Genomic DNA, 10,603 nt, shown 5'->3' on the forward strand with positions numbered 1-10,603 from the left:
GGGGGCGAGCGCGCCGGGGTCGGGGGTGAGCGCGCCGAGGTCGGGGGCGGGCGCGGCAGTGCGACGGGGCCGGGGAAGAGAGAGTGGGGATTTGGGGGAAAAGAGGCGGGATGAAGCAGGGAGAGGGAGAATTTTGGGTTAAGTGGACGTAGCAGTAGCGCGTTTACACGAAACACACTATTACTATTACGAGCAGCTACAGCGATTTTCTGCAAAAACCGCTAATGCTACCTTGACTAGCTGTAGCTCTTTTTCACTAAAGCGCTACTGCTATAACCAATTTCCCTTTTTTCTTTTCCTCAGCATAATAGGAACATATATATTACATCATTGGACCCTTGCATAATAATGGCTAAGTGTGTATACAAAATAGGAACATATATATATTACATCATTGGACCCATGCATAATAATGGCTAATTAAGTGTGTATACAAAATAGGAACATATATTTCCATTTTGCAAAAGCATGAAATATTAATCACACCTCTATCTCGAGATCGAGCACACGGTGGAGATGATGATGTAGGGAGGTCAAAAGTGCACAAAGCTCTTCTTGACAAAGAAAGATCTAGTTAGGGGGCAAATAGGTCACTTAACTAAATGCTACATCTACCTAGATAGCTAATTTGGGAGGAGACAACTTCAACTAGTGGAGGGGGGAGGAAAAAGAGAAAGGAGATGAATTAATGGAGGTGGTGTAGTTATAGCTAGGAGTAATGAAGAGAGAGAAAGGTAGGTAGAAGAGGGAGAGTAATGGGGGGAGAAGTATTAAGGAAGAAGAAGAGTGAGAGAGGGAGGATGTGGGAGGTAGGGGAAAGGGAGGAGAGGAGATGGGGAGGGGAGGTGGAAAAGGTGGTGGGTGCTGTGTCATAGTAGTAGCGCGGTAGAGAAAGCGCGCTGCTGCTAAGAGCGTAGCAACAACGCGCTTTCCTGTCACGCGCTACTGCTAAACGGGCCAACCCTATGCACAATTTCAAAATTAGCAGCAGCGAGGTGACGAAAAAGCGCGCTGCTACTATGGCATTAGCAGCAGCGCGCTCCCTGGCGCCGCGCTACTGGTAAACTTATGTCGTTGTGTACTGTCGGTGGATTTTTGTAGCAGCGCGGTTTAAGCGTCACGCGCTACTGCTAAGTTTGCACCAGTAGCGAGCTTTCCGTAGCCGCGCTGCTACTACTTAGCAGTAGCGCCTGTTTTTATGCCGCGTTGCTGCTAAGATTCTGTGTATAAGGTTTTCCCTAGTAGTGAGAGGCCAGGTTCTTGACCGGCGAAATTTGGCATAGGCTGCCTACTCAAGGGTAGGTCATTCCCACTCCCAAGCCTGGTGAGAGTGTGGTGTTCATGTCTCACTTCCTTTAGGGGCTAGGCTTCCCGACGGATCCCTTCGTGAGGGGGCTCATGTTTTATTATGGGCTAGAATTTCATGACTTAGCTCCGGAGTCCATCCTCCGTATTTCCTCATTCATCATCGTGTGTGAAGCTTTCCTCCGTATTAATCCTCACTTCGGACTATGGCTCAAGACCTTCAAAGTAGAGCCAAAGATGATCGAGGGACGAGACGCGCGGTGCGGAGGTGTTTTTATAAGCAAGAATGCTGGTGCTCCATGGCCCGAGGGCTCTTTTCAAGAGGAGTCCACCTTATGGCAACGAGAGTGGTTTTACATCACATCTCCCAGGAGCACCAAGTGGGTGGCGCTGCCTGCTTTCCGCTCGGGTCCCCCGCCATGACTGGCGTCATGGGTCAATAAGGGGCTGGACTGGGGGTCGGCAAAGGACGTGCCCCTGTTACAGGGCCACATCCGAGATCTCCTAGAAAGAGACATCAGTCTGGTCGTGGTGACGCAGGTCATGTTGATCCGCCGAGCCTTGCCCGGCAAACGGCGCCCCTTCGCCTGTGGGAGTTCAATCCGGAGGGACCACGAGCTCTTCAGCATTTCATGGGCGCAACGCCCGTGGAGATGTACAAATTGTTCTTTGGATCACAAGCAATGTGTCCGGACTTGACCGAGGACGCATGCCTGAGCTGCAATTGCCCGGATACTCAAGTAAGTAGCCTTGTGCCCGGACTCACTATCCGTATATTTATCATAAAATTGCCCCTAAAAGAGCTGTCCTTTAAACAGGAGTGGATAGCGGAAGCAAAGCTAATCAGGTGTCCGGCCCCCCTTCCCAAGACCACGCCGGATCCCGTGCTAGTCAGGATGTTGGAGGTTGTGCCTTCGGAGGAAAGCGAGGGAGGGGACAAGGAAGCTATAGCCTCCTCGAAGAAGGTTGTACGGAAGGGAGGAAAAGAAAATTCCTCTCCTCAGGGGAAGAAGAGGACCGTCTCTGACAACCCGGAGACCATGGCCTCAAAGCGGGGGAAGAAATCTTCGTCAGAGGATCCTGCGCCGGGGGATACTTCGGCCGAATTATGCCCTCGAGGGGATCAGCCCTCCACCGAGCCGTAAGTAGAGAGGAGTTTTTATTTTTAAGAAATGAGAGAAATCCTTGCGTTATATCTGAGAAGAGTAATCGAAACTTTACCTTGTAGCTCGGACCTTAGTCCTTCTCCGCAGAGCTCGTCTTCGGGGGATCTTCTTCCGGACATGATGGAGAGCGGAACGCCTCCCCCTGCCGTACCGCCTTGCGAGGCGGGCGACCCTGAGGTATCATCGCGGAGGGTTTCTCCGAATCCGGCAGGGCCGGAAGGTAGTCATATGGCCCCCAAAGCCCTCCGCGTTCGGCCTTCGAAAAGGGCCATCGGACAAGTCCGACACCATCTGGTGCGTGGTCAGAGGAGCTGAAGGATCTGCTAGGGCGAGCATCTATCTCAAAGGAGCACCGTGCATTGATGGGTACGGTGATTGAGAGGATTTCATCTGCGGAGAGCGGATTGCACGAGGCCGTCAGGAGTTTACTGACAGGTCTTGAGGTACGCGAAATAATGTACCCTTTTTGGATAGTTGCGCATAAATAAGATGCGCCCTATGTAGTAGCGCCTGAGACTCTGTGCGTTGTCAAAAGTGACGGCGGGCAGAGGATCATAATCCCAGGTCTAATATGCCGCCTTCATACGTAGGTGCCGAAGTGTCGGGTGGACAGCCAGACTGATGAATTTGCCGAGCTAAAGCGCTAACTTGACGTGGCAGATGCCGACATCGCGCTTGTCAACAAGCGGCTTGACGAGGCACAAGGTATGTAATTACTCCAGCGGCACCTGGTAAGAGGAGCTTTATGCCAGTATCTTACAATGTGTGCGCTTGATGCAGATGGTGCTACTGCGATGGAGAATCTTTGGGCGGAACTTGCCCGAGCCAAGGAGCAAGCCAGGAAAAGTGATGCGGCTGCTGGAAAGGCAATTGAAGAGCTGAAAGCCGAACAGGCTGCTCACTGCCGAAGCAAGAAGGAAATGGCCGAGATGGCTGTGAAGCTGAAGAGCACTGCTGACCATTACAAGCTTCTTGAAAAAGAAGATCAGGCGGAACAGACAGACCTGGAGAAGGCCGTTGCCGATGCCAAGGATGCTCGCTCTGCGATGAGAGCTATGAAGGAGGAGCTGCGTCAGGCCGGAAAGATTGCGGCTGGAAAGCCCTTTATGCTGCGGAGGAAGTTCTGTGATCCTAAAATCCTAAACATGCTCCGTTAGACCGGATGTGGAGTACGACGGACACCTATCTGGATTTGGCAGCGAGTGCCGCAGATGCGGCCGATAACTTCCGAGATGAAGAAGATCGCGAAGTGGAAAAGCTCTTTTGGTCGCAGTTCTACAATCCGGAGCATCCACTGTCATTAGCCGATCGTTTGGCCGAATGGGCCGAGCTAAATAGGTTGTCCGGACTCGCCATGAAGTATGTCATGAGTCATCTGTGGCCAGAGAGGCCAGAGCCGAAAAGTTATTTCAACTTGGTGCAGCAGTTCCTTGGTGCAGCGCCGCATATCCATGCGATGAAGAGGTCAGCGTGCATAGAGGGTGCGCGGATGGCTCTTGCCCGTGTCAAGACATACTGGGCAGAAATGGAGGCCACCGTTGTTGCATCCCCAGACTCGGATGGAAGCCGAGTACCTGCCGAGCACTATTTTCAGGAAGTTCTGCAAGGCGCTCGTTTAATAGAGACGCAGTGCTCGAAGGATACTATATTCGAATAGCATATATTATTGTAAAACAATATTTTGATAAATTGTAGAAGCTTTTTATACTTGTGCCTGCAAGTATTATAATACCTCCTGTGCGGCCGTTTAACATATATGTATATATAATCTGAAAGATGGCAGTCGTCGGCTTCAGCCCCCACGCACATAATGCGGGGGTGTTCGCAGAAGGCACATTTTCACACTTGATCCAATGTCTTGGTCCTACAAAGGAGGTGATAGCGCAGCAAACTAGGCAATCAGACTATGATGCTTTATCACTTTCACTTAGGCATAGGAGTTTGACAGTGAGGCTACTTATATAGCCCCTGGTGGCGCCTGCGCTCGCCCGAACTCGGGGCGTGTACGTGCCTGGCCGAGAAGCGGCCCTTCATTAATGCGGAGGAATCCTAAAGATTCTGGTAAGTCATCGAGTGGTTGACCAGTCTCACGCTATATCATGATAGTCAGTTTTCGGCTTTCTCTACTGAGGTGCTCGCCTGGCCGAATCGGTGCACAATCACAATAGTTCTCCTGGTGCCGCCTTAGCAGATAGAGCGGAATGTAAGGTAGCAAAACACAGGAGTCGGGCAAACCCAACATTTGACCAAAGACATGATTTGGAGCTGATGCATATAAGGCCAAACTCGCGACGCCGAACACTCCCTAAGGTATTCGGTCTTTATGAGGGCGGGCGGGATAACGCCCTTAGTAATAAGCCCCTAGTGTCCAGGTACGCGCAAAACTCTAACGTGGCCACATGCCAAAACGCCAGCCTCCTCCTTGGTTATACCAAGAAACCAGGGGATGTGTATCAACAAGAGACAGTAAAAAAGGTTTACACAGGGTCTTAATCTAAAAAGAATCCTTGGAACGAGTCCCTGCTGCACGTCTGCGCCTGTGTCTCCGTTGTGCCGTATCCTGGACGGGCGTAGCACGGTGTTCATCTGTAAAATAGAGGAACATAGTTAAAGAAAGATCGTGCCGAACATGAGTTATACTAAATAAACAAAGTATAAATCAAAATGGGTAAAATTGAGCTTTATTGTCTCTTGTTTTATATGCGCGGAGCCCCTAGCACAGGGGTATACGGCTATTATGACTTTACCAAGTGTATGTTTATGCCCGACTCGTCTAGCCGTGTCCGTGGTCTTGACGACCTGTTTAGGTGCTTTGGCTGGTGAAGCCGCTTTATTGTGGGGCTGTCAAGGCAGCTGCACTGTCTTCCGCGCGGGAGGAACACTCAATGTTTTCCCTTTAATGAGATGATGCCTCGTGGACCGGGCATCTTAAGCGTAAGAGATGCATAATGCGGTATTGCGTTAAAGCGGGCGAAAGCTTCGCGTCCCAGCAGTGCTTGATACCTACTTGAGAATGGGGCGATGTGGAAAGTTAGCTGTTTGTGACGGAAGTTGTCGGGGGAGCCGAGCATAACTTCTAGCCGGAGAGAACCCATGCAACGGGCATCCGGGCCTGGCGTTACCCCTTGAAAGGAGGTTTTGCTATCGCGAATTTTTGTTGGGTCTATCCCCATGTTGCGGATTGTGTCCTGGTATAACAGGTTTAGACCACTGCCGTCGTCCATCAGGACATTTGTAAAGTGGAGTCTGCCGATTATTGGATCTAATACCAAGGCAGTCCAGCCTGCGTTCCAGATACTTCTAGAGTAATCCTGATGGTCGAAGGTGATCGGTTTTAACAACCATTGGCGAGACTCCTTTGGGATAGGCCTTATGGCGCGTATCTCTGTTGGCGCCATTTTGTTCGTTACGTGAAGTAAGTTTACTGTTTTGACTTCTTGTGGGAAATCCTTTTGTTTCCTGGTGCTCTGCTTGTGGGGTTCGCCGTCGTCCTCACTTGGTGTGTCGAGCCCCTTGTGTTCGGCGTTGAGTTTGCCGGATTTCTTGAAAACCCAACAATCTCCGTGGGTATGGTTCGCAGGCTTCCCGGGAGTACTGTGTATTTGAGATATCTTGTCCAAGATTTTGTTTAAGTTGGATAGCTCGTCCCTGTTATCCTTGAGGGGCGGCTTTCTCTGATTCTACCGCGAGCTTTTGAATCCGGCGTTAACCGCCGTGCTCTTTGGCCTGTTTCCCTTATTCCGGTGCTGGTCCTTGCTGCGTTGGGATTTTCCGTTTCCATCCCTAACTTCGTATGTACTTGGGTTGCTGGTGCTACATCTTGCCAACCAGCTGTCCTCTCCTGTGCAAAAGCGGGTCATGAGGCTTGTTAATGTGGCCATTGTTCTTGGCTTTTCTTGGCCGAGGTGTCTGGCGAGCCATTCGTCTCGAACATTATGCTTAAAAGCTGCTAGGGCTTCGGCGTCCGGATAGTCGACTATCTGATTCTTTTTAATAAGAAATATGTTCCAGAATTTCTGGGCTGACTCTCCGGGCTGTTGAGTTATGTGACTGAGATCGTCTGCATCCGGAGGGTGGACATAGGTCCCATGAAAATTTTCCCGGAAAGCATCCTCAAGCTCTTCCCAACTTCCAATGGTGTTTTTGGGAAGGCTTTTGAGCCAATGCCGGGCTGGCCCTTTAAGCTTGAGGGGTAAGTATTTTATGGCGTGGAGGTCATCTCCTCTGGCCATGTGTATGTGGAGGATATAATCCTCGATCCAGACCCCAGGGTCTGTTGTTCCGTCGTACGCCTCTGTGTTTACGGGCTTCAATCCCGCTGGAAATTCATGGTCCAGCACCTCATCGGTGAAACATAGGGGGTGTGCGGCACCCCTGTATTTGGGTGTGCCGTGATGTTCGGATATTTGTTTTGTTGCATTACTTACTAGAGCTTGCTTTCTTGGCCCGTAGATAGATCTGGCTGGGCCATCTTTTTGATGCGGATCCTTTGGTGGATCGCGTGCCGTCTTGTGTGCGGCGCCGCTTGCCGCTCCATGCTGGCCATGCGGTCGTCTATCCGACCGGGTGGCTTTCCTATTTTTTGACTGCGGGGGCTCTAAGGCCTCCTCGTCAAATTTAGGCAGTAGCTTTCGCTTTGGATAGCTTTTTGTGTGGCGACTGCCGCCATATTTGTCTGCTGTGTTGCGTACTTTGCTCCATCTGATTCTGAGTGCATCTTCCGCAGTTTTGAGCTTCCGCTTCTGCTTTTTTAGGCTACGCGCAGTGGCGACAAGCCTTTTGTGGAGGTTCTTCTGCTCCATGAGCCTATCCGGCGTAAGGTCGACCGGACTATTGTTTTCGCTGGGGACGGGGTGTTCGGTTTGTTTATCCAAGTTGCCCTGTTCAGACGGTTGCTCGAAGGCATGTTCGTCGTCCGTTGGCTCGTCCTGCTCTATGGCTAGGTCTGTATGGCTGCTGTCTCTGTCGAGGCGGGGCTTGGAGCGGCGCTTACGTCGCCGCTTTGATTGCTTTTCGAGTGAACGATCCCTTGTTGCATCCCTGTGTTCCTCGTCGTTGCTTCCTTTGGGTGTGTCCACCATGTATACATCATGAGATGAGGTGGCTGTCCAGTGCCCTATAGGCACTGGTTCTTGATCGTCTCCTGCATCGGCGTCCATACCGTCGATGTCTTCGGAGTCAAAGTCGAGCATGTCGGTTAAATCATCGACAGTGGCTACGAAGTGGGTGGTGGGTGGGCTTTGAATTTCTTCATCATCCGCATCCCAACCTTGCTGACCATAGTCCGGCTAGGGCTCTCCTGATAAAGAGAGAGTGTCGGTGTCAAAACCGGCGGATCTCGGGTAGGGGGTCCCGAACTGTGCGTCTAGGTCGGATGGTAGCAGGAGGCAGGGGACACGACGTTTTACCCAGGTTCGGGCCCTCTTGATGGAGGTAAAACCCTACGTCCTGCTTGATTAATATTGATGATATGGGTAGTACAAGAGTAGATCTACCACGAGATCAGAGAGGCTAAACCCTAAAAGCTAGCCTATGGTATGATTGTCGTTCATCCTACGGACTAAAACTCTCCGGTTTATATAGATACCGGAGAGGGCTAGGGTTACACAGAGTCGGTTACAATGGTAGGAGATCTACATATCCGTATTGCCAAGCTTGCCTTCCACGCCAAGGAAAGTCCCTTCCGGACATGGGACGAAGTCTTCAATCTTGTATCTTCATAGTCCAGGAGTCCGGCCGAAGGTATAGTCCGGCTATCCGGACACCCCCTAATCCAGGACTCCCTCAGTAGCCCCTGAACTAGGCTTCAATGACGACGAGTCCGGCGTGCAGATTGTCTTCGGCATTGCAAGGCGGGTTCCTCCTCCAAATACTTCATAGAAGATTTTGAACACAAAGGTAGTGTCCGGCTCTACAAAATAAGTTTCCACATATTGCCATAGAGAGAATAATATTTAGACAAATCTAATCTGCTGACGTATTCCTTAGCGTGACATCACACCACGGCCAAGTCTTTATTCGAATCGTTTTACTGTCCCACCTCAGCGCGTTTAGCGAGGCGGTTTCCTTGGCACGTCTTGTTAAAGCAGAGATCGTGTCCCCTTATTCCGGGATTCTCATCAATACGGGTGTGGGTAACCCAACCGCGCCATTGACTACGACGCTTGGGAGATAAGCGAGTTTTACCAGGCTGGTGGGGGCGCATAGTCGCGTCTGCCCATATAAGGGGATAAGGATCCACCTTTTCATCCACGCCTTCTTCCTCCTTTGCCTACCCATTTCTGCGCACTCGAGCTCCAGTGCCCAAGTCCGCACACCCCACCTCAACCTTCTCCAGCCATGTCCGGAGCGGGAGGCAAGTGGATGGTCTCCTCCGTCATGGAGGGACACATCAAAAAATTGAGGAAGGCCGGATACTTGTCTAACGACATTGCGCACCGGCTTCCCGAAGAGGGGCAGCTCATCCCCACCCCTAGGCCCCATGAGAGGGTGGTGTTCCTCCCCCATTTCCTCCGCGGACTGGGCTTCCCTCTCCACCCATTTGTCCGGGGGCTCATGTTCTACTATGGCCTGGATTTCCACGATCTGGCCCCGAACTTTGTCCTTAATATCTCGGCGTTTATCATCGTGTGCGAGGCTTTCTTCTGCATCCGCCCCCATTTTGGCCTATGGCTCAAGACTTTCAATGTCAAGCCAAAGGTGGTGCGTGACACTCAGGCGGATTGCGGAGGCGCCATGGTGGGCAACATGCCCAACGTCCTATGGCCCGAGGGCTCCTTCGTGGAGTCCCTAAAGGGGTGGCAATCAGGGTGGGTTTACATCACCGAGCCGCGCGACCCTGAATGGGTCGCAGCCCCCGAGTTCCGATCCGGACCCCCTACACGGCTCACCTCTTGGAAAGAGACGGGCCTGTCGTGGGGTAAAGAAGGAGAGCTGACCGGACTCCAAACATGCGTCCAAACCCTGGTGGACAAGAAGCTCAAACTTGTCAACGTAGTCCAGGTTATGCTCATCCGCCGGATCCTCCCATGTCAACAACGGGCTTTCAACCTGTGGGAGTTCGACCCGGCGCAGCACCAAACTCTAAGCAGGCTCTTCGACACAATGTACGAAGATGCCTGGAAGGTGCTTTTCAAGGGCGCTAAGGCCCCCGCATCCGCTACCGAGGATCGCGGATTCAGCATGCAGCGTCGCGCTCGTGCGGTAAGCTGTTTTTACCTTTTACAGGGTATTAGTTTTTCATAGTTTGACTCCATGCGGGATCTTAAGCTCCCTTACCTTTGACAGGATTGGCAGGAGATGTCCGAACAGATCAACTGTCTGGCTCCTTTGCCCGAAGGCCCAGCGGACGCTCGCTTGGCGAAGCTGCTGGTTCCGGCACCCTATGTGGTGCCGGAGAAGAAGGCCAAGAAGAAGGCCACAGGGACTCGGAAGAGTGCCTGGCGCCTGGGGTGTCGGATTGATCATCCGATGACTCCAAGATGCACTCCTCCCATGAAGATGAGGAGGAGGAATAAGAGACCTCTCCACCTCCAGCGGGGGAGAGAAGAAAAGGAAGGCCACCCCAACTGGGGAGGCCGAAGGGTCCAAGAAGGGGAAAACCCTTCCTCCAGACGGCTCCACCAACGCCGACGACGGCGAAGAGGAGTGGCCGCACAGGGCCAAGCCCTTGGCGAGATCGTAAGTGTCCGGATACTAGAGTGATTCATAGTATTCTTCCATTGCACATCTTTTCCTTATGTCGAACATGTTTATGCAGTCCACCCAAAGACCGGCACGACGTGTCGTCGAGCGGTTCCCTGGATTCGTCGGATGTGAATTCGCTTCCGACGGCTACCTCCCCCCATCCTACGGACGGCGCCGAGGTGCTATCCCAACAGGTTCCAAGCCAGGAGGAGGTGGTCCTGGAGGCGCCGCAAGGCGACCTCCCAGACTCCAGGCGCAAAGGGGATAAAACCCCCAAGGGCTTCGAGTCCAGCCTTGAGCCGGACACCGCGCCCGAACCTTCAACAGTTCCGGACTCCAATAGGCAGCCTCCTTCCAAGAGGAGCGAGCCTACTGAGCCGGTGACCTCCGTCCAATCGGAGGCACCGGACAATTTGCTGGAGACGCTTAACGGCGCCTCCATCGAC

Source organism: Triticum aestivum, chromosome 2A, assembly GCF_018294505.1.
Source record: "Triticum aestivum cultivar Chinese Spring chromosome 2A, IWGSC CS RefSeq v2.1, whole genome shotgun sequence".
NCBI classification, from domain to species: Eukaryota; Viridiplantae; Streptophyta; class Magnoliopsida; order Poales; family Poaceae; genus Triticum; species Triticum aestivum.